Source organism: Cydia fagiglandana, chromosome 1, assembly GCF_963556715.1.
Source record: "Cydia fagiglandana chromosome 1, ilCydFagi1.1, whole genome shotgun sequence".
NCBI classification, from domain to species: Eukaryota; Metazoa; Arthropoda; class Insecta; order Lepidoptera; family Tortricidae; genus Cydia; species Cydia fagiglandana.
Window position 1 is genome coordinate 8,640,597 of NC_085932.1, and position 24,272 is coordinate 8,664,868.

At 38.5% G+C, this 24,272-nt stretch overlaps 1 protein-coding gene across 1 annotated transcript in view; it reads right to left on the reverse strand.

The window, feature by feature from the left end:
* LOC134663301 (uncharacterized) overlaps positions 1-16,768 on the reverse strand; it is a 75,013-nt gene extending 58,245 nt beyond the window's left edge. The window contains exon 1 of the mRNA XM_063519703.1: positions 16,514-16,768. The gene's annotated coding sequence lies outside the window, so the exon portion shown is untranslated. The remainder of the gene's footprint in view (positions 1-16,513) is intronic.
* Positions 16,769-24,272: the final 7,504 nt, after the last annotated feature.

Here is a 24,272-nt window from a genome sequence, read left to right on the forward strand (position 1 = left end):
TTGTTAAAATTTATTCATTCTCAGAACAACAGTTAAAAACGAGGCGCGCGTTCATAACCAAATTAAATAAATATTTGTACCAAACAAAAGATACTCGCACTCTTGAATTTATGATGTTTTAATGTTAGAGGGTATTTTGCATTCCCTTTCACGAAAGCCGTGCAAATCTTGTTAGACCTGCAGACACACGCAAATACACTCGTTTTAGATTAATCCGTACTTCACAGGTACCTACCTAAAAATCATGTAGGCATTGTTAGGCATCTTTGCGCCTTGTTAAAATATTTCATGTCTATATTTACGGTTATTAAGGTTCTATTAGCCAAAACGGCTTAACTGAAAGCTTCATAGTTTCGTCATGTCCGTTCATCTGTCTATCGGTCCTTACCTGCTTATATCACGTTTTAGTCCGAAATTGTGATGAAAAACGTAAAGTACCTGCCTGAAAGTATGTATTAGTTAAAACATAAGAACATAGATGTCTTTGTAAGCCGCTACATACATGCGCACCTACCTATATTTTTTAGCTAAATCACTTAACAACGTGGCAATTATACATTTTATAAACTTGGTTTAAGAAACCAATGGCCCAGGAAAAATTTAAATAAAAAGTATTTTTTAACTGAGCGGAAGATGAATGGGAGTGAGTGGAAGATAATACCTATTTGCCATTTTTAGAGAACTTATTTAATCAAAATTACAATAAGTATACATATTAAAATGGAAGTTACTTGGTCAAGCAGATCTTTTCAGTAGAAAAAGGCGGCAAATTTGAAAAAATGTAGGCGCGAAGGGATATCGTGTCATAGAAAATTTGGTTTTCGCGCTTTTTTCTACTGACAAGATTTGCTTGACCATCTATAGGTACATAACTGTTATATCTCAACAGATTTTATCTCTTCTTATGTTAAAATTTAAAGCCCGGTTTAATTATTCTGACCTTTTATTAATTGCTATGCTCGTATATCGCTTCATTGTAAAAAAACACTCGTAATCGTTTGAAAATAAATAATTACTTACATAAAATTTGATACTACAGCTACATAAACATCACGTATAAAGGCCTCGTATATTTTTCAGGAATTGGGTTCTTCCCTTTTCAGCGGGCAGCCGGTTAATAATTTCTCTACCATTCGCCGGATATCCCCCGCTAAGTACGAAAAATCACCTGCCGTGATACCTTCCTCCGACTGAAAAGTCCCTCATTTTTCATTTATTTGTTTCAGGCAATATTTACGGAAAAAACGGAAGCGTTTTGAGAGCTTTTGAGTGAGAATACTGGAATTTGATCTGAAATTTATATGTTTAAGAATTTATCATATAAGTACACGGCTCGATTCGGGAAATGAATTAGATACTCACTATATATGAAATAGTAAAAATTTATCCGCCGTATTGTCTTTACTATATCCTATCTAGTTAAACTCTAATTCATTTCCCGAATCGCGCGGACAGTCCGATGATGATCTGTGCTGGTATTTTTGCAAAGATATTTGTAAAACAAGTTTGAGTGTCTAAGAGTGTTAAATCACCGAGACTGAGGTGGCATAATTTTGCAAAGAAGACTGCAATTTTTACACGTCATAAACAGTCTGGCACTGGCGATAAACTCTCACTGCATCGTGTATAAAATGTAAAGTGGCGCTCACAAGATACATCAAGTACTATCAATATACACCCACGATCTACGATATCGCTAAGCACTACGAGCACGAGCTGAAAAATGCCAGGTTACCCAAGATCAATTGCAGGGGAGTTGCCTTCCAACTAAAACCTTACCCTCTCATTTATATCACCCCCTATCTTATATGGGGGACAATCTGGAGTGCCTTACCCTTTGTCAGCATCGACCTAAATGTAAATTCGGCGGACAATTTAACTATTCACGAAAAAGGTTGTCTATCAACAGAGTATAAAGTGGAATTCGCTTGCTCAGGGGGCGTAAGAAATAAGGCAAGTATTTCCTGTTATTAAATATTAAAATACATAATGCATTCGTTTTACGACGGCAGGTCATAAAGCCCTTGGTTTTTAAGGTGTTTATTTACTTTTTAAGGCTCGATTCACGAAGATACATAAATAAATGATGTTATAATGGACGTTGGCCTCGAATTAACGCATAAAATTTAGTGATTTGTTTAAAACATTTAATAGCTTACCTTTTGTGATGCGAGAATTAGCAAAAGGGCTGCACATAAGTGAATAAAACAGGCAGAAACAAAAAGGTGATGCACTTAGCACTCGAGTTGAGCACGAGCTCGGGAGCGGTTTGCACAAAGCGAAGGCGCGACGTGTGCCAGGATAGGGCTCACGCGACCCAATTTTATCTCGAATGTGAATAAAAATGCAGAATCTATCACCTGCAGGTAAGTATGTAGGTGTGAAATATATTGTAAAGGTAAATTTGACGTCACATCATACTCTTATGTTTGGAGGGTTTTAACGTAGGTAGGTAATGGTAAAGTTCTTCGACACTTAATATCTGAAGTTTACATATATTCCACTTAGTTATTTTATTACAAGTAGACTAGGTACATTAATATGTTATTATTTTACTTCGAAGTGAAAATACTGTTGCTGAAACGCTGCAGCAGTAACGTTGCAACAGTAATGCTACTGCGGTTACATTCCTAACGTAAACTTTATTGTTTTATTCTAACGGCTGGAAAAGCTATGAAAATTATTAAAGAAGTTTAGTTTAATGTTGCCCTTTTAATTCAGTTGTCTCGTTAGCCTCCAATACCTGTGAGTAACCATTTATCATAGCTGCCAAATAACATAAAGAGATGAGCTCCAAAACAAGCAGGTACTTACTGAGCACGTGTTCTGTGCGCGGCCGAGCACAAAGCGCTGCCTGTGACGACGGGATGACGGGCAAGCTAGGCCTGCTCACGCGACCAGGCCGCGTAGCCAAGATGCTAATCGCTATCGCTCCGTAGCGATCGAAACGCAATTGTCACTGTCACACTCATATGGAAGAGTGATAGAGATACATAATGCTTTTCGTTGTCGAAGCGATAGCGATTGTAACCTTGGCTAGGCGGCCTGAACCCCTAGTGTAAATTTCATTCGATAGCGTGACGAGCGTTCAGGGCTATCAATTATAAATATTGTACAACAAAGCCAAAGCTTGTTTAATATTAAATGAGAGAAGCGCTTGCTCTTGCGATCCGCTTTCATCTCAGCGCGTTAAAAATAGCGCTAACGTTTATAAATACTGTCTAAAGGTCTAGGGAACAGCATTTTTACATTGTCACAAAGGTTAGGTTAAATTAAACTTCAGTTACTTTATTTTTGGGAATTCACTCCTGAAAAGAGGCAAAGTAAAAAACACAAACCCTCGCATAAACTGCGTGACACTCTCTGGATAAATTGCGCGTCCAAAGACGAGACACGTGTATCAAACTTTAGTATCCATGCCACGGGGCTTTTAAATCCTATTCTAGATTTTTTATAGCATACCGCGCATCATTCTAGGAAGTGCTGTATGTACGTAATTATGTCGAGGCAATCAATATGGCATGCCTGCAAATGAAAACGCGCACTGGTGGACGTGCTAACTTATACAATTTTGTTCTAACAACAATACGTTAGCAAGTTCCCAAATCGAAGTAACTATACCTACTCTAAGGAAACCAGGAAAATATTACAAAGGTCACGTTGGTCGCCCACGTTATGCCCGACCGATTTAATAGCCACCTACGCGCCTAAAACGCTAAATTTTGCTGCTCTAATAGATTAGGTACCTATTTTATAAAACACGAGCCTCTAATGTACCTACGCTGTAATTGTGTTTACTCACTTTTCCTTTTTTAATTGCTTTAATCGATCCAATCTGAAAGAACAAACTACTGATTTGAACTCTGGTAATAAACAATTCAGGGGAAACAACAACATAAAAGGTACCATCAGCCGTAACAGTGCATTGGCGACTTGACGATTTCTCCATGCAATTTTGCAGCTCAATGTTCTGTTGATGTTAAAGATGTCTATAAGTATCGTTATGTTATGTCTGTAAACAAATGTTTATAGCGTAACTATTACATTATCATTAGGCTAAAAGTATAAACACGTACAATTCTATTTTTGGAAGCAATGACGGACTCATTACAAAGGACAAAACCAGAGTAAACAACTATTAACTAAATTTCGTGAGTAAACATTAATACGTAAGTACCCTACTTACGTATTAACCCCGAGCGACAAAACTATTGGAGCTAACACTCGCTTCTCGCCGCTCGCCCACTCGTTTCTAGTTTGTCGTTATACTCGATTATCGCTCATCGTCGGCGGTGGGACAAGTGCCTAAGGCAGATTGGGCACAGTCGTGTATTTCAGTGGTTTGGGACGGAACAAATAATATTAGCTACCTACCTAATAGAACAGTGAGTATTGGAGTTCAATGACGCAACTAATGCCGTCCGTAGTGACGTGCCCGTAGTTTCTTGAAATATTGACCATATTCTCTGAAACAAGTTGAAAATTCCCTATGCAAAATTTTAGCTCATTTCAAAATAAATTTAAATTCCGAATATTATCTACGGGGCCTCCACTAGGCAATTCCAGAAATATTACCTAGACAAGTTTTTGGAAATGCAGCCATATTGGTTCTAAAAACTGCTGACGAACAATATTCACTGTATATTATTATTACGTATGTATAAAATCATTTTTTGTATCAGATTTTGGTAGTAACTCAATTATTTCATAACAATTGGCATGCTATTGCTACAGTTTATCTTGTGCCTATTCCTAATATAATTCATAGAATTACCTATCCTAATACGCATAAAGGTTTTTTTAATCTCTTAAGACGGAGTGTTATCTATCTAACCCTATACGATATAATAAAATAATACAAAAATATTTTTTCTTTCTTGTTTCCAGTTTTGTTTATTTGGTAACGCCATATTCAAAACTTACATATAGGTATGTAAGTATAATAGGTTATATGTACACTCGAGAACTACTTCGGCAGTAATCGAGAAAGGGAACTGCAACCTCCGTAATACTATATACTACGCCCGGCCCGTCCCAGCTTAGTCGAGCAGCGCGGATCAGTTGAATATTCTAAAGCTGCTGCACTGCAACGATCGCTTCTCTTCCACTGCTAATAAACACTCCATGTATTTTAGAAAGGGCATAAAGTGAAACAATTAACTCAAGTCTAGACTTTCCACTAACAATTCTGCTTCCTGAGTAAATGAAATTTAAATGTTTTGATTTCTAATTCAAAGTTATTGGGAGTAGTAGACAATGCAGACTACATAATACATATTAGTGTTTTTTAGTAGGTACATAGTACCTACTACATATCACAAGAGTACATAAAATATATTTATTAACTATAAAACTGCAAGTACCTTACTGTTAGGTGTGCTACTCTTCAGGAACTCGCACACGTCACCTTTTTTAAGTAGGTATATAGGTAACCAGCGAAACATAATTCAATTTAATGGCAGGAATAATTTTCAGATATCTCGTTCTTACTACGTGTTTTCACCACAAGGCTCCCCTTTCTAGAAAAGGCACCTTAGACAAAATATAGGTATACTTCTACACCGAAACCGTACTTAATCTGGTGTAATAAATTTTCGAGACACGCAAAAGCATCTGGCTCCATTCAATAGGGGATTATTCCAAGTCTGATGTAGCCTATGTCTTGGGAGTTAAAAGATTAGGTAGCTCTCTTAGGAGTTTCTCACAAACTCAAGTTCACGTTATGTTTAATGATTCATGGAGTTTCAGGAAAAGTTCTAATTTTGGTCTCAAATGAACAAACTTTATTGTCAAATACACAAAGGTATATTCAAGTACGAGTAGGTACGCGAGGCATCGTTTTTATGAGGCAGTTAGGAGAAACTGATACTTTAGGGTTCTGGATGTGATAGGTTATACATTCAAATTCATTCGGCCTCATATTTGATACAGCTACGAGCTCTTGTCGTTTGTCAAGTGCATATCAATGTCCACTGCTCAATGCTCTGACTTCTAAAATGGCCATTGTAATTAAGGGAAGTTATTGTTTCGACCTAATCCCTACGTTACCTCGATTATTTCACGTCCAATAAGCCCCTGTGAATCCATTAGGTGGAACAAACGATTGGGTATTATGCCGGTGTTTTTGTTTTCATTCCGATACTTGCGCACGTGTGGTCACGCCCTATCGCCAGATCGACATTAACTAATTGAGTCCCTCTGTGCTATCAGATGTCACGTATGAACATTTCGTAATTAACGCTCGTTTGACTTAACACGTCAGACAATAGGTTGAACATTTGAATGAAACATGGTACTCGACATCGTATACCGTGTGTGGCCTGTAATACGAGCAAAAAAATTAACTGTAGGCTGTACTCCTCATACTGACCAACATTTGTTCAGCAACTTTTAAAAATAACTTGTGGTTTGATTTTTAATACACTTGAAAGTTTATTCTAAGAAGCAATGTATTGCGAATTTTGTTATGTTTAAGGCATGACAAGCAACGTCAATCAGAAATGATATGGCATGGCGATGGCGTCCATTGATGATAATATTTATTTAGTATGAAAAATAGGAAGTCTACTAAATACTTCATAATTTTTAAAAGTTGTTGAACAAAAGTGTCACCGTTTGAGGAGTACAATCTATGTTTTAATTACTTGCTCATGTTACAGGCCACACCCGGTATGTAAGTTGCATTCGGGTTGCAGTCTGTGTGTATCGGCCTTTAGTCATTCGCCAAGAGTGGAGTGGAGTCGCGAAAGCGGCGTTCTCGAGGGTTCATGTGGAAACACAAGTGGCGAGAAGATTTTATATTTACTGCTCCAATTTAGGCCTTGATTCAGCTTTGAAGTCGCTTTTTATGATCTCCCATCTTGAGTAGGGCCAGTCATAAGTTACCTGGTCGTTTAATTGGATACCGTTTCATAAGTCCGTCCGGTTTCTCTTCCAGTAGAATAAACCTATTGTTAACTTAATAAATTTTTTAATAACGCCTCTGCGTACGCATCATGGCACAGGCAAGGGCAGCGTACGGTCGGTTTATCCCTGACATTTCATTACCTATTTTGTTGATAGAGACTCTGCTCTGCGCCTCTCAAGTTTCAGGACATTATAATAAAAAGTCAATTATTATTATTATTACTAAAGCCTTTCTTTTACGAACTGTGTTTATTCTGGAAAATATCACTTTAAAGTAGGCATTCATAAATTTAAATATAAATATAAACTTAATAATAATGACGAACAAAAATTAATTAAACTAATAACTAAAAATACTAAACTAAAACTACCTAAAAAATAAAAAACCTACAAATAAAAAATTGGCCCCAGGTCTGTGCCCTCCGGTAGGGTGCCCAGAAGGCTGGCGGCGTTACCGCGCTGAACGGCAACGCCAATGCGTTGGGCGAGGTAGGCTCCAGCCTTCCGGTCACCCGTTGCGTCTATAAGGCGCTTGGCTAATTCTTTGTAAATGCTGTGCGCGCCTTGACCCCACGGCCCAAGCGTCTCCACACCAAACGGTTCAAACATGCAGCCGGTGTCTATGGCTGCATATTTGCGCCGCTTGAGATGCTCGGCCGCATCGGCAGCGGCGCCAGCCCTGGAAGAGGTCCCTGGAAGATGGGACGGCGCGAGCGTGTCCACGCACGTGGCGTCCCAGACGAGGGGTCGACCCAGCTTCCAGGGAACCAGTGTCATGCCATCTGGCCTCTTCCCATCGTCACGCGCTAGACCCGTCGGTTCTAGAACCGACGGCGCTCCGGCGGTGACGAGGGCCCGGCGCAGTATGTCATTAAGACTGGCGTGGCGTGCCATGCGGCCGGCGCTCTTGGTGCAGGAGAGGCCGTGGGTTCCAAATTTCGACACGTCAGTGCCGCAGTGGCAACGGTGTGGGGCCACGCATGCCGCCCCCAAGCGCAGGGATACCGCGAGTCTAAAAGTACTGCTGGTTAGCAGAGTGCCGAGGTTACTGGAAGGGAGTGCCTGCAGCCACGCGCCGGATTCCCATTTCGTTCCAGCAAGAAGACGAGCTCGCTCTGCAGGGCTGGTGGCCGTTTCATATAGATTATCACGTACCAGCACGCAGAGCGGCTCGTCCCATTGATGTTGCGAATGGCGCATCTCGGGCAGGTCCTTGTTGGGGCAGGCAGCCTTCCAGCTATCCACGGCTTCTGACAAAAAAGGTAAGTCCGAACTGTTAACTGTGTTGATTTTTAGAATTTTGAAAAATAAATTTTGTATGCTATGAACCGAAGAAAGGAAGGCAGGTAAAGCGATACTCGAAATTGGACGGATCCCAATACCACCATGTCTGATGGGCAAGGTGGCTTGGGTCCATTGACGGTTGTCTAAATGAATGTTCATGATTGAAAAAACGGTATTTTTTATAAGTTCGTCTAGTTTGGCCAAAAGTTGGGGATATTTCCAAAAGTGACTGCATCGAAGGGCATACGTAAATTTGGGGACAAACAAGCAGAATTTAATGATCGTGTAAGCCATGTGGGGGTTAATTTGGAGTAAGCGATCCGAAAAAAAACTAAAATTTTGGTGTTTGTCGTTGATATACCCTGGGAAGGCTTCGTCTAAGATGGGTGAGCCTAATAGAAAAAGTGAGCTAGAATCTAAAATTTTGATGTCTGGGGCGAAATTTTGGAATTTGGGAATTGCTGTGTCTTTTTGGAAATTGTCTAAAAAATATAGCTCACATTTGGAAAAATTTAAAGTCAAACCTATTTTTGAGAATTCTGTGGTGAGACTTTCTAGGTCTTTGACAACTTCGTCGACTTTGCCACCCAGGGTACCATCGTCAAGATACCAAACATTAAATTTTGAATTTAGGCGCTCAATAATTGGTTGGATAGCCAGACTAAAAAGAGCAGGACCCAGGGGGTCGCCTTGCTGACATCCGACGGAAGAGAATAAGAGGTTATTTTTGAAAAGTAATTTGGAGGGGTTGCAGTAGCATTGCCAAATAAAATTATAAAGTTCAGGGATTTTCTCTTTGACTTGTGTCAACAAGGCGCCACGGTCGACCGAGTTAAATGCATTACGTACATCTACCTTTAGTAAGACCTCGCCTTCCTTTCTTGTAGTAAAAGCATAGTAAAAACTGTTAACATTTCATTTAACAATTATAATTTTATGTATGTATATTTCTATATGCATGTTCGTAAGGTCTTTTTGACCTAGGCCTCTTCCAAATCGCCTTTTTCTAATATATTTAAGTATTTGTCCAACATTTTCTTCCATTCTTGTCTATCTATTGCCATTTCTTTCCAGTCCTTTCCTATTGTTTCTATTAGGTCTTTTTCCCATCTTGTTTTTGGTTTGCCCTTTTTTCTTTTACCAATTTTTGGATTCCAATTTGTTGCTATTTTTGTCCATCTGTTGTTTTTCATCCTGGCTATGTGCCCTGCCCAATTGTATTTTTGTTTCAATATATGTATTGCTGCATCTATAAATCTTGTTCTTCTTCTTATCTCTGTGTTTCTAACTCTGTTTGATAACTTTATGTTAAGGACACTTTTTTCTATTGACCGTTGACATACTTGAATTCGTTTGATGATATCTCCTGTGAGTGACCATGTTTGACTACATATGGATGTAAGACAGGGCAGAATGCATGAGTCGAAGGCTAGTTTTTTTAGTTTTATTGGTAGTTTCTTCTTAAATATATCCTTCATGGCCCAGTACTTCTTCCATGTCTGTCCGATTCTTCTTAAGTCAATTAGTAATAACAATAATTTTCTGTCTTTTTAAACTTTAATTGTTGTTTCAGAAAAAAAAATTGTTTTAAATTTTAATTGTAATAAATACCATTTGCGACCAAAATGTCTGACGAAAATTATATAAATTAAGCTTTTCGCGAACCTTTTTCATCGAATAGGTCGTGGTAAAGTCAAAATAATATTAAAGATTGGAGAACAATATGTACCACAATATTGTTACAGTGCAGAGCCGCAATTACCGCTGGTAGCAATATTACTTTTATTTTTCATTCCCGCGCGGCGATTCACATGTGCCGCACTCTCGATATCCATTAAAAGTTGAAAATGCTCACTCTGTTAAAAGTTACGCTTAATCTAAAGTTACTTCTACGGGTTTTAATGAATTCTGAAGCCGCAGTAAGGTGGATCTAATGAAGGGATCTATATCGGGATGCCTATGTTGTTGAATGTTTTTTCTCTTAATTTTGCATTCCTTAATACTTTCTTCCATACTAATTGTTTGTGCTGACGCTCATATGTCCTAATATGTAATGGTGATCTACGCTTATCATCCCTAACATCGTATCGCCTATTTTTTTTGTCTGATCTGACTGATCTTATTTAGGGCTATTATCCATTAGGACAAAACGGTTAAAGTGACTACAGGACAAAAAAAATTAGGCTATGCGAAGACTTTAGTTTCGATTGTTCATAAATTATTTATTCCAAACGTTCCTGTAGTTTCATATTGGTTATTTGGTTCTATTTATTTACATATTTTTGTAATGTGTAAAATTTCATTTGTTACTAGTTAAACGAAGTCTAGTCCAAAAGGTATGGCGTTCAACTGTTCACTATGCCCAGACTTCTCATATTATTGGAATCACTTGATACAAAAATGCTACATTTAGTGCAAAAAACGAGTCTTTTAATAAATATGATATTTGAAAGTTTCAAGAACCCCGATCTTCAGTCACATATAACGTTCGTGGCCTCATATAAGCCGAGATTGAACTTCATCAATGATAATAAGTACCTTAGCTATTGCAATGGCTACATTATGTCAGAACAGAATTCTCGACTTATGTTTCGTTCTATCCAGACTTAAATAACTATCTAAGAAAAAAACCGGCCAAGTGCGAGTCGGACTCGCGCATGAAAATAGTAGCATTACCTACGCAAACAAGTGCGAGTCGGACTCGCGTTCCGACATTATACAATTTTTAAACATGTATTTTCACCTCACTAGCTCGGAAAGCCCTTTTTTATTATTTAAAAACAGATAGCAAAACTGCATTTTATCCACAAGAGTGCAAAGAATATTTGAAATCCGAACGTGTTATTAGATACTTTTTAAAACAATATAAACATGAATAGGCCAGTCCAGACAGCACAACTTTCCCCTATCTGATTAAATTGTCTGATCAAATCAGGTGGCGTGGACGGAAAATAATTTTATATTGCATTGTATTCAATTTAAAACATAGTGCAAATAATTTTATTACATGATTTAACATTAAAACATTTAAAATCTTACAAGAAATTTTATTTTGATCCATCCATTTTAGTTATTCTGGACGCACCACAAGTAACAGTGCAAACTCAAAACGCATGAAACGGAACGCACCCGAATGGATTTTTTTCTTGATTTTTCATTTAAAACTTTTCTGTAGTCGTCGGTGACTAGGTCTTTCGTGCAAATTAAGTATACGCAAATTCTCAATTTTACTGTGTAAATATGAGTGACACAAGTGAGGAAGAGGAATTACAGTTGACGCCAGCAGAATTGCGGGAAGCCGTACAAACTGCAGAGTTACATTTATTACCCGAAAAATCGCGAGAGAAATACATCAAAGTTTCGATATATACAATGAATGGAGGCATACAAAGGGGGCGTCCCTGTATATAGTTAGACCAAGATAAGTCTGCAACTATTTTGATACCCCACGCAGTGAAAGTGTTATTTTAAACGTCAAACTTCTATGAAATTATGACGTACTTATAATAACATTTGCATTACGTGTGCTTTCAAAATCGTTGCAGACTTATCTTGGTCAAACTATACATATCTGTTAATAGTTAGCTAATGGTTTTGCTGACTGTACCTATAAGATTTCCTGCCGATTTGTGTACTAGTTAATAAAATCTGATATAATCTGATTTCAGATATTTCTCTTTTTCCTCGCATTAGTGAGGTGAAAAGATTTGTGTTACACACGGGCGCAAAGTTATTTTAGGTCTCGTGTGTTGCAACACTCTCTACGCTCAGGATTCTATTTTTGAACCACTCGCTTCGCTCAGAATTCTATTTATGAACCATAGAATCCATTCGCTAGCTCGTAGTTCAACCTTAGAATCCATTCGCTATCTCGTGTTTCAATTCCACACTCGCGGTTAAAATACGACTTTGCACTCTTGTATAACAAATAACAATTTTTTATGTGAAACGTGAGTGAAATCTCTTTAAAAATCCGTAGGGGTTGGATCAAAAACTAAGTAATTAAGTCCGACTCACGCTTGACTGTACATTTCTAATAGGTTTTCCTGTCATCTATAGGTATAGACCTATTTGATGTATTTTTTTCAAAATTTTAGACCCAGTAGTTTCGGAGATAAGGGGGGGGGGATGGTCATTTTTTGCCTATTCTCTTGAATTACTTCTAAACTGTTTATTCGAAAATTATAAAAAATATATATTTGAGATCCTTACAATAATCTCTTTCATTTGATATGTAACATGATATAGTTTGAAAAACTTTATTTTTTAATTTTCTCATTTAGCCCCCAAAAGCGGCCCCCAAGTTTAAAATTCATTTGTTTACGTTACATTTCCGTATTTGGGTCACAAACTTACATATGTGTACCAAATTTCAACTTAATCGGTCTAGTAGTTCCGGAGAAAATCGGGTGTGACAGACGGACAGACAGACAGACAGACGCACGAGTGATCCTATAAGGGTTCCGTTTTTCCTTTTGAGTTACGGAACCCTAAAAACGGCAAAAAAATCACGTTTGTTGAATGGGAGCCTTAAATATTAATTTTATTTTGTTTTTAGGGTTCCGTACCTCAAAAGGAAGAAACGGCACCGGATCACTCGTGCGTCTGTCTGTCTGTCCGACCATTCGGTCGTAGAGTCGAGTCCCGTTTGGGTACGGAACTCAAAAAAATAGGAGAGTTCACTAAAAGCGTATAAATTCTCAAGAATGAGGTAAAAGAAAATAGTAGGCATCTATCTACAATATGTATACGTATAGTAGCGGCGCGATTCGGGAAATGGACTAGACATTCACTAGATATGAAATAGTAACGATATGTGACGTTCCAAGAAAAAGGTACCCTATGACGGTCGGCGCTTAAACGCTATTATTAAAGCCGCTCCAATATTATTGCGGCCATAAGGTACTTTTTGCCGTGGAACGTCACATGGGCGTTTTTAGAATTAGAGTCCGTCACGTAATGGAATTCCACACACCAAAAAAAAATTTTTTTTGACTAAAAATGGGTTGAATTAAATCTCCTATTTATATATTTTATGAAAATGTTACTTTCTTTCTATATAAATTATTTATATTCCTAATAAATCACTTTAAACTGAATGACAGCGAATGTGACGATCCATTACGTTACAAGTTTTAGGCAGGTTTTAAGTGAAGATCGGAGTGTTTTAAGTGAACCAGTTTTTATTTATTGAAATACAAAACAATATTAATTTTCTAAAAACGAATAACAACTGCAGTACTAAGTATTACATTAAAGTTATTTAAAGAAGTCTTTCCAATACGTCACATTTTTCGTTTTAATTGTTGCTTTGCAATCATTTTGTTATAAAAAACGTAAGGTAAAGGTATTATAAAAAGTTGTTTTTAATAATTATCATATATTATTCTTGCAAATGAGATCGAAATCAGTATCAATTATCCTAAAAATTAATATAAATTGTAATAAAATCAATCACAGCAACAGTAGGACAAAGTGACGTTATGGACCATAATATCGCGTTTAGGAACTACATGAAGGGTTTACATGTGCGGAAAATAGCTACTTACTTTAATACCTACTTAATGTTGTACTAAATTAAATTATTTAGTAATTAATACCTATTATTATAGTTTAACTTAACAGATTTTGAAATTTCCTGCAGTAATTATGCTTTCGACTGCAGCAGTATTGCAGCACGATAATACTGCCGACTGCATTACTGCTACAAAATCAAAATAGATGTTGCTGCCCAGTTTTTTGACATTTGCAGTTAGCAGTATTGGCGTACTGCAATACTGCTGCAGTCGAAAGCATTACCTGCGCCTGCCAGCGTTTCTTAGGTCGAGCCGCCACTGGTGCTAAGTAATTACTAGTAGGTCGAGTAGTTAGAAGAATATAGCTAGAATAAAATTATTTGTGTGTTTTTAATATCACTCTACCTTCTACTATATTTTGGCAACTTAAACTGACGGCATGTAAACCGTGCATTTTCATTCCATACGTCACGTTTTTTTGTTCCACTAATACATCACGTAACGTTTTGGATGTGACGTAGGCATGCCGGTTGGTTAATAAAGCGAAATAGCGGTCTGATCGTTTGAATTTTCTTAATTATAATTATTTGATATCATACAACACACAATAATCTAACGTAATTCATAAATATTTAGTCAACAATTGACTCCTTATCTTCAGTTTAATTCAGTTCGTTGTGGAAAACAAATTTCTGCACATCGTGACGCACAACCTACACTAGCTTTTTTCGAGCTCAATTGCCTTGTAAAACCTAAACACCGGGTAATTATAGGAACATAATGTTACGATCATGTAAAAATCCGTATGATATTAGTAGATTTTTGCTACTAAGTTGGTAAAAACTCCGTGACGTTGGTGGAAATTTCCACAACGTCGATATTGAAGGACAACAATAAATTAAACTTTAATGCATATTTTTACTTTAGGTGCTAAAAAATAAGGTTTTTAATAGATTTTGGCTGGTACGATCTTATCACACAACAACCAGGTTCGGGCCTAGAAGGAGGCAGATATATAATATTTGGATCCAAAGTATGCAAAGTGTGCATGGGACACTCAAAAATCATCTCCCTTTCTTCAGTTTTTGTACATTTTCTTTACTTTAAAGTACCATTTAATCAGTTTTTTTACCATAAATACTCAGATAATAAATCACGTTACAATTTTTGTATACATGTAGTACACTTTAAAACAGTATTTGACGGTAAAAAAGTATACCAAAGTCGTAGGACAGTGATATTTTACCCAAATATTTTTTTCCGAAAACGCCCACATATCGTTACTATTTCATATCTAGTGAATGTCTAATTCATTTCCCGAATAGCGCCGTACGTCAGTTGTATCTAGTAGGTACTTAGTTTCCTTCTCTCAACGTATCTATATACCTATAGTATATATACGTGTGTATGTACTATAAATAAATACGTTTATTTCCGCTTTGAAAACAAAACTGTAGGTAAGTGCTGATACTTACCGATTAAGCGACAATGAGATCCTAAAATTTTCAGGTCCGTTTAGTTACAGTAAAATCTTCCCGCATATTATTATTATTATGAGCCTGTTGTGTCCCACTGCTGGGCAAAGGCCTCCCCCCTCTTCTTCCACTCGTCCCGGTTTTGAGCTATATCTGGCCAGTCTTTTAAAAAGGAGTCCAAGTTATCCCGCCATCGCCGACGAGGTCTGCCGGATCCCCGGTTTGACTCGTGGGGCACCCACTCTGTGGTTAACTTGGCCCACAAGTCGTTCGGCATGCGGATATTGCATATTACAATATAAAAGAACACATTAATTCAAGTTAAGTGAATATAAAACCTTCAAGACATAAATCGAAGGACGGATTTGAAATAAATCTCAGGAAAAACTAACTGCCGTATTCGAACTTCAAGATATTCACACGAGACGACACGTACTAGATCCATTCTAGATACGTTATAGTTTAGATATCAACTAGTTCTCTTTTGCAGCGCAATTCGGGCAACCATCAGTGTCACTTTCACGTTAGATAGCGTAAGATATCTATTAGATGTGACTTGGATCTCTAAGTCATATCCTGATGAAATCGTTTAAGAGTATCTCCAGAATCGCGCAAATGTCAAATTTGACAGGTTAGAACTTAAATCGTTATCCTAGGTATCTTGGTGATGTCTAAAAGATATCTAATAGATATGTCTATTTCAAAATCCGGATCGGGCCCTCAGTGTATTTACAAGTGTCTCGAGACTGTAATAAATAATAATCTCGTTAGATCCGGGCCCGTTAAGTTTCCTTCGAGACGGCAAGTTGCCCGCGGAAGCGCACCGGCTTCGATGAATAAAATCCAGGTCACAGGAAATTTGCCCTAACCCTATTACAGGTACATCCCCGTAGTATGGGTACCTATGTACAAACTTTTGACTCCTCTTGCGCAGATCATGCGCACTGGGCTGCTAAGCAAAAGTCGACCTTGATAACTTTTATAAGCTTAAACGTAACCGAAAATCTATAGCTCATTATATCCTTCGTCCAAAAACATCGTATAACTTTAATGTACTTATTTATATGTCTGAATCTTAATTAAGTGTTTTGAGATACCTACTGTAAGAAAAACTTGTGAAAATTTGGCTCATAGCTGAGTTAGGTGGTTTTTTAAAGTTACGTGAAACATAATTATATTTCTAACTTCTTTACGAAACTTTTCAGAATTTTCCAACTTAAACAACTAACGACCACATAATACACACGTTACGTAACGGAACAAACTTTTTTGGGTCCATTTACTTATGAAAATACACTCATTTTTTATGTGGCGAGTAAGGAAAGCGGGCACCTGTAGCGTTTTTCCTACATGCCGCGACGGGCGGGCTGAGCGATGCTGGGCGCGTCGGGCGAGACGGAGCGAGTCGCGGGGAGTCGCAGCGAGTCGCGGCGAGTGCACCGGGCGCGGGCGAGCGTCGTGGGGGCGGACGCGAGGCACACTGAGGCCGTATGGCACAACCCCGCCCGGCATCGACCGCCTCTCGGTCCTACAAGTGCGACTCCACAAAAACCCCTTGTTACTCGCGGGACAATTAATAGCATCGAACCTTTTCCAATTGCATGGTGAACTTTGTGTACAAAAAAATACACGATCAACGAAATTTTGTTTGCCGAGTTTGGTTAAGTGACTTTGTTGCAGGAAAACAGCTTCAATTTTGTGTATCTACTTGTTTATTTACATTGTTCGTTTCTAACTTCTTGTAAAGTTAAATTTCACTAAATAAGTAGGTATCTACTTAATTTCAAAGGGAAAACATACAATAGACGGAGTACACGAGAGTTATGAGACGAATAAGAGTATTAATAGGTATACTCGTAATGTACTGTAAACATTAAGTGAAGCGAAAGCATGTATTCGCAAACTTGAATAATATTAGGTGCTTATTTTATGAGAGAGCTAATTGTTATATTGCATTTTTTTCTAAACTTTAGTATAGTTACCAGAAATTTAAATAAGTAGGTACATATCTACTAGTGTAGACTAGTGCGAGCATGGTGAATGGGTCTTGAATAAATTATATACTTAGTTAAAGTATATAGTTTTTTTTTTTACTTTAGTTACTCATTTATAATCGCATCAAGACTAAATGAATTTGATTACGAACAGGTGTTTGAGGTTTAATAACCTCAACCTCTAGGGGAGACCTCAGCAAATAGTTTACTGAATCCGCCCACGGCAAATTGGTTTAATAATCACAAAAACGGTACCACGAACAATTAAATACGAATCTCAACCTCAAAGCGAAATTAAATTCGGTTTTCCCGGGAATATTTTACCTTGAAAAGGCATCTGCTTTTTGAGCAAGTGCGCCGTGCCATCCGCCTAAATACTACGAAGCCAGATGTATTAAGGCAATATTTTATAAAACAAACTTTGCCATTTTCTCTTTAAAACTTTTCAAATAGTGTAACAAAGGTGGAATTGAAAACACTTTAACCTGGGTGACACAGTATTGAGTAGGTACCTACTTTTGATTGGGTACTAGTGATCAGTGCCGGCCAGGTTAAAATTGATACCTATACATATTTTGTTACGAAAAAACTTACGAGTATAGAGTTTTTATACACGTACTTAATATGGATACTTATAGAGTGTATAACTGCATTTGCATATTATTTTTTCTTAGAAATTACGTAGGTATTTACCGATTTGAAAATATGGAACAAATTAAAGTGACAAAGAACGAAAGTTTAAGCAGACTTTACTAAACATACATATGTAGGTATAGTATAGGTAGGTACTATACCTCAATTCATCTCTCAAAAATACCTGACTCGCCTGGCAGGAACGTAAAAATCCCTTGGTAAGATAGGTGGAATTGGAATGAGATATGGCGAAACTGCGCGTCTACGCAGACGTCATTTCCGACAGGGCGCCGTTTGGCATGTTCTCATTTAGCTGGAGGCAAATCGCAGGTGCAAATTCTTGCGCTAAACGCTTTAGCAGGATGTAAGTGAGTAATTTGCTGCCAACTTCAGAATACTTGGAGATTTTTTCCTTCCATACATTTTATTTTCATACGCTTTTATTTATCTTGCAAATCTTTGTCTACCGTTTTTAACCGCTTGTTAGTATTAACTTAGGTGCCGTATTTGTTGAAATTTTATCAATACGATACGATAGGTACTAAGTTGGTACTTTTATTAAATCGAAAAATAGTCAGAAATACTCTCTAAAAATAAAGCAATCTTCGTTATGCTCTTTAGTACTACCTTAAAGAGTAGGTAACTATCTAAGTACCTAATAGTTATAACTGTGTATGAATTAACAATCAATACACCAAGCAAAGGAATTTAAGTTAAAATATGTAATCGTAAAAATTATAACATCCACATATATTTTGGGTAATAGAGACTATGCTTGGTAGTGTTTAAGTCGTTCTAAAGCCTTGAATCTATGTCTACAAATATGAACCAATTATATATCATCAGAGACCGTCCAAACTATAAAATATAATCAATACATACCTATTGTAGGTACCTACGTAACTATCTGTTCGCCTTTCTTTTGTTACACGTGGTTGAGGTGTCAGCAACAAATAAGTACCTTTCCCATATCAACGGACCGCCCTATTCCTTTTACTACACGTTTCATATAATAGAATATCTCATATTGTATCGTTTACCTATTCTTGCGTAACGGCGCGATTCGGGAAATGAATTAGAGATTCACTAGATATGAAATAGTAAAGATATGTGACATTCCATGGCAAAAGGTACCATTGCCCCGGCTGAATATTGGAGCGGCGTTAATAATAGCGTTAGCGCCAGTCGCCATAAGGTACCTTTTACCGTGGAACGTCACATATCTTTACTAATTCATATCTAGTGAATCTCTAATTCATTTCCCGAATCGCGCCGTAAGCTGTTCATCTGAACTTCTAAACAGACTCGAATTATTTCAGATCTTCATTATATCATTTTTCTAATTACATATAATACAAACAATTACATATTCCATGACAACTGGATAAATTGCTGAAAGCCCTTATTATTTTAGTACATTATGTGTCTGACTATCGCTCTGTTCTTTTAGTCTAGTAATAAAATAATATTTGTTTAGTTATGCGTAAAAATATTATTTTTTGTGTCATTATCATAACAACAAAAGTAGGATTCTAAGACTTTTTATTAAGGCGTAGGTATTTACTGTATATAACTTTAGATCACCTCCTCCTACTCGTAGACCGACATAAAGTACCTAATTTAAAAAGTACGTAACGTACGTACGTAGGTTTAATTCATAGAGCCGGGTACTCACTAGCGAGCTGTAACCGAACATGCGTGATACAGTAACGAGGTTCTAGTGTGTACGCGTGTTACAGTTTCGGCTCGCGACGTCGCCGGAACGCTTTCACCGAGCGTACTCATTTTGCGAGCTGTAACTGTAACTGAACAGATACAGTACGAGGTTCTAGTGTGTACGCATGTTACAGTTTCGGCTCGCTACGTCGCCGGAACGCTTTCACCGAGCGTACTGATTTTGCCAGCTGTAACTGTAACCGAATAGATACAGTACGAGGTTCTAGTGTGTACGCATGTTACAGTTTCGGCTCGCTACGTCGGCGGAACGCTTTCACCGAGCGTACTCATTTTGCGAGCTGTAACTGTAACCGAACAGATACAGTAACGAGGTTCTAGTGTGTACGAGAAGGCCAAGCCGCTGGAAGCCGAATCTATCCTCAGTTTTGGTTTGTAACTCCACGATGTCGGACGAGTATTTTTCGCATGTGCAGAATACATACTAGATGCCTACTCGATGATCATAAACGGCCACGAAGATGTGGGATTCATAGAATTTATCGGGAAAGTAGTTCCATAGAATACACTACATAGTACACTATTTTCCCTGTAGGCGTCTATCAGCAATAGTAGTTTGTGTTACAAGGGATCAAAATGATATATTTCCGTCAAGGGCGTATATTGAATCCTGAATGAAGCGATGGATTCTACAATAGAATCCCGAACGTAGTGAGGGATTCTAAAGTAGAATCCTGAGCGTAATGAGGGATTCAAGTGTTAACGCCCAAGACGAAATAATTTTGATACCGTGTGACACATACTGCTTTTCACATCAACTATGAGGAAAATAAAAAAAATCTTAGTGTTGACACAATCCGATGCTTAATTTAAGCTAAAAAAATAATGTGCCAAAAAATTTAAAAATAGTGTGCTTGAACAGAAAAGTGCCACTTTGATCCCTCCTAGCAGGGAAGAAAAGTGCCACTTTGATCCCTCCTAGCAGGGAAGCAAAAGCCGTTTTCCGAATATGTGATGTGAAAAATACATTTATCTTCTGACCATTCACTCATGACGAATAAATACTCGATAAGCCGGGTACTCATTAGCGAGCTGTAACTGTAACCGTTGCATGTACTGTAACCAAAAAACATAGTGTGTACGTGGTTCGCAAACCTGCTGCGAGCGGTACGCGAGCCGCTCGCAGCGAGCCGACATCTACAACGTACTCATTTCTGAACCCGTAACGTTGCACGTAACTGTAACAGTTACTGTTGCCAAAAACATAGTGTGTACGTAGCTCGCGAGCCTGCAACGAACGCTACACGAGCGGCTCGCAGCGAGCCGACGTTTACAACGTACTCATTACTGAACCCGTAACGTTGCACGTAACTGTAACTGTTCCTGTTGCCAAAAACATAGTGTGTACGTGGCTCACGAGCCTGCAACGAACGCTACACGAGCGGCTCGCAGCGAGCCGACGTTTACAACGTACTCATTTCTGAACCCGTAACGTTGCACGTAACTGTAACTGTTACTGTTGCCAAAAACATAGTGTGTACGTGCTCGCGAGCCTGCAACGAACGCTACACGAGCGGCTCGCAGCGATCCGACGGTTGTCGGTTTTTGCCGCGAACCAAAGGACGCTTGCACTGTGCTCGTGGACGTCAAGATTAGTTGTTGCTAGCCGCTGCGAACCAGCTATATATCGAGTATTTATTCGTCATGAGTGAATGGTCAGAGGATAAATGTATTTTTCACATCACATATTCGGAAAACGGCTTTTGCTTCCCTGCTAGGAGGGATCAAAGTGGCACTTTTCTTCCCTGCTAGGAGGGATCAAAGTGGCACTTTTCTGTTCAAGCACACTATTTTTAAATTTTTTGGCACATTATTTTTTTAGCTTAAATTAAGCATTGGATTGTGTCAACACTAAGATTTTTTTTATTTTCCTCATAGTTGATGTGAAAAGCAGTATGTGTCACACGGTATCAAAATTATTTCGTCTTGGGCGTTAACACTTGAATCCCTCATTACGCTCAGGATTCTACTTTAGAATCCCTCACTACGTTCGGGATTCTATTGTAGAATCCATCGCTTCATTCAGGATTCAATATACGCCCTTGACGGAAATATATCATTTTGATCCCTTGTAACACAAACTACTATTGCTGATAGACGCCTACAGGGAAAATAGTGTACTATGTAGTATATTCTATGGAACTACTTTCCCGATAAATTCTATGAATCCCACATCTTCGTGGCCGTTTATGATCATCGAGTAGGCATCTAGTATGTATTCTGCACATGCGAAAAATACTCGTCCGACATCGTGGAGTTACAAACCAAAACTGAGGATAGATTCGGCTTCCAGCGGCTTGGCCTTCTCGTACACACTAGAACCTCGTTACTGTATCTGTTCGGTTACAGTTACAGCTCGCAAAATGAGTACGCTCGGTGAAAGCGTTCCGCCGACGTAGCGAGCCGAAACTGTAACATGCGTACACACTAGAACCTCGTACTGTATCTATTCGGTTACAGTTACAGCTGGCAAAATCAGTACGCTCGGTGAAAGCGTTCCGGCGACGTAGCGAGCCGAAACTGTAACATGCGTACACACTAGAACCTCGTACTGTATCTGTTCAGTTACAGTTACAGCTCGCAAAATGAGTACGCTCGGTGAAAGCGTTCCGGCGACGTCGCGAGCCGAAACTGTAACACGCGTACACACTAGAACCTCGTTACTGTATCACGCATGTTCGGTTACAGCTCGCTAGTGAGTACCCGGCTATATATAGCTGGTTCGCAGCGGCTAGCAACAACTAATCTTGACGTCCACGAGCACAGTGCAAGCGTCCTTTGGTTCGCGGCAAAAACCGACAACCGTCGGATCGCTGCGAGCCGCTCGTGTAGCGTTCGTTGCAGGCTCGCGAGCACGTACACACTATGTTTTTGGCAACAGTAACAGTTACAGTTACGTGCAACGTTACGGGTTCAGAAATGAGTACGTTGTAAACGTCGGCTCGCTGCGAGCCGCTCGTGTAGCGTTCGTTGCAGGCTCGTGAGCCACGTACACACTATGTTTTTGGCAACAGTAACAGTTACAGTTACGTGCAACGTTACGGGTTCAGAAATGAGTACGTTGTAAACGTCGGCTCGCTGCGAGCCGCTCGTGTAGCGTTCGTTGCAGGCTCGCGAGCTACGTACACACTATGTTTTTGGCAACAGTAACTGTTACAGTTACGTGCAACGTTACGGGTTCAGAAATGAGTACGTTGTAGATGTCGGCTCGCTGCAAGCGGCTCGCGTACCGCTCGCAGCAGGTTTGCGAACCACGTACACACTATGTTTTTTGGTTACAGTACATGCAACGGTTACAGTTACAGCTCGCTAATGAGTACCCGGCTTAAAGTACGTAATTTTTTTCAAGTCCTCATGTTATATTCAACACATTTTCTGCAATATAAATAATATAATATAACTGAAACCTACGTTACCCGATACAACCAATTCTATTCTCACCAAGCCTTTCCCTAGAGTGAAATTGATACATTTTTACCAATACTGAAACTTAAAGCGAAAGATGCTTCCGGCCGCCGACGGGCAGCGGGCCAAACGGCGGGAATTTGCCATAAGAGGCTCCGCGATATCACATACATTAATCTCTTTACCTTATTCTAACACCCTTTTGCAGCCGTACTTCTCCACAAGTCATTAAGCACCACGAGTAAAATATTTCACACATCATCACACCAGCTCTTGAAGGCTTTATTTATTCTTTGAAAACTGACGAGAAAGTTGCATTTTAGCTATAATACTTGCAAAAGTTGCGAAGTAATATTATGCAAATTTTAAGTTATTTCCGCAAGTTGGGTGGTAGCATTCACTTTTAAATAATGATTTTGTTTGATAAATACACCACCTTCATGGTAGGCAATAATCCACATTCATTTGAATTTGATTTATAACGTTTTACATTTTTAGTGTTATTTTCCTCGCGTTGATGTGCAGAAAAATTTGGGCAGCAAAGTTTGTTGAACTCTCCTGTCTTGAAACCCTAGCAACGCTCAAGATTCAAAAATTCGAACCTCGCGAATAATTACGCCACGAGGTTCCATTCTGGAATCTTTCGCTTGCTCGCGGTACCTATCGATATTAGCACGAGGGCTTACATAACAACTTTGCCCCTTTTTTAAATAAGTAACTATTTATATAATTGTGGGGTTAATGTAAATTTTTAGAGTAAGTGAGTTGACGAAGCCTGTTGCGAATTTTATCGCTGTAGTTTTTTTGTGACGATGCCTGTATGTAACTGACTAGCTGGTTGTAAATTTGTGTTCACCTGAAGAAGCCTGCGTTGCGGATATAACACTATCTACCTTACCTTACGTACCTGAAATTACTGCTTCACAAACACTAAGAATAAAATGGAGCAGAGCATTACTTACAATTACAATCTCGAGTATCCATTATAAAATCTTTTTGGGGTTTAATAATGAGAAGTAATTAGTCACTCTTTTCTCGGTTTCCTACTCTGGGTAAAAAACAATGTAATCTACAGTGTTCCGTAATTTTAATTAAATTTCACCATCGTGAACCTTCTAAAACAAAACGGCAAGAGCCGTCGTACTTAAGCAGTCAGGAGATTTTTTCCGAAAAATATGTATTTTATTAAGTACAAAAACACTGCAAAAGAAAAAATCGTGACTTAAGTATTTGTTATTTTCAGGTGACTCAAAAATACCGGTAAAAAAGTTCTCTAATGACACATTCACCGCTGAGGTACGGTCGTAGCGCTACGTCGTAGCCGA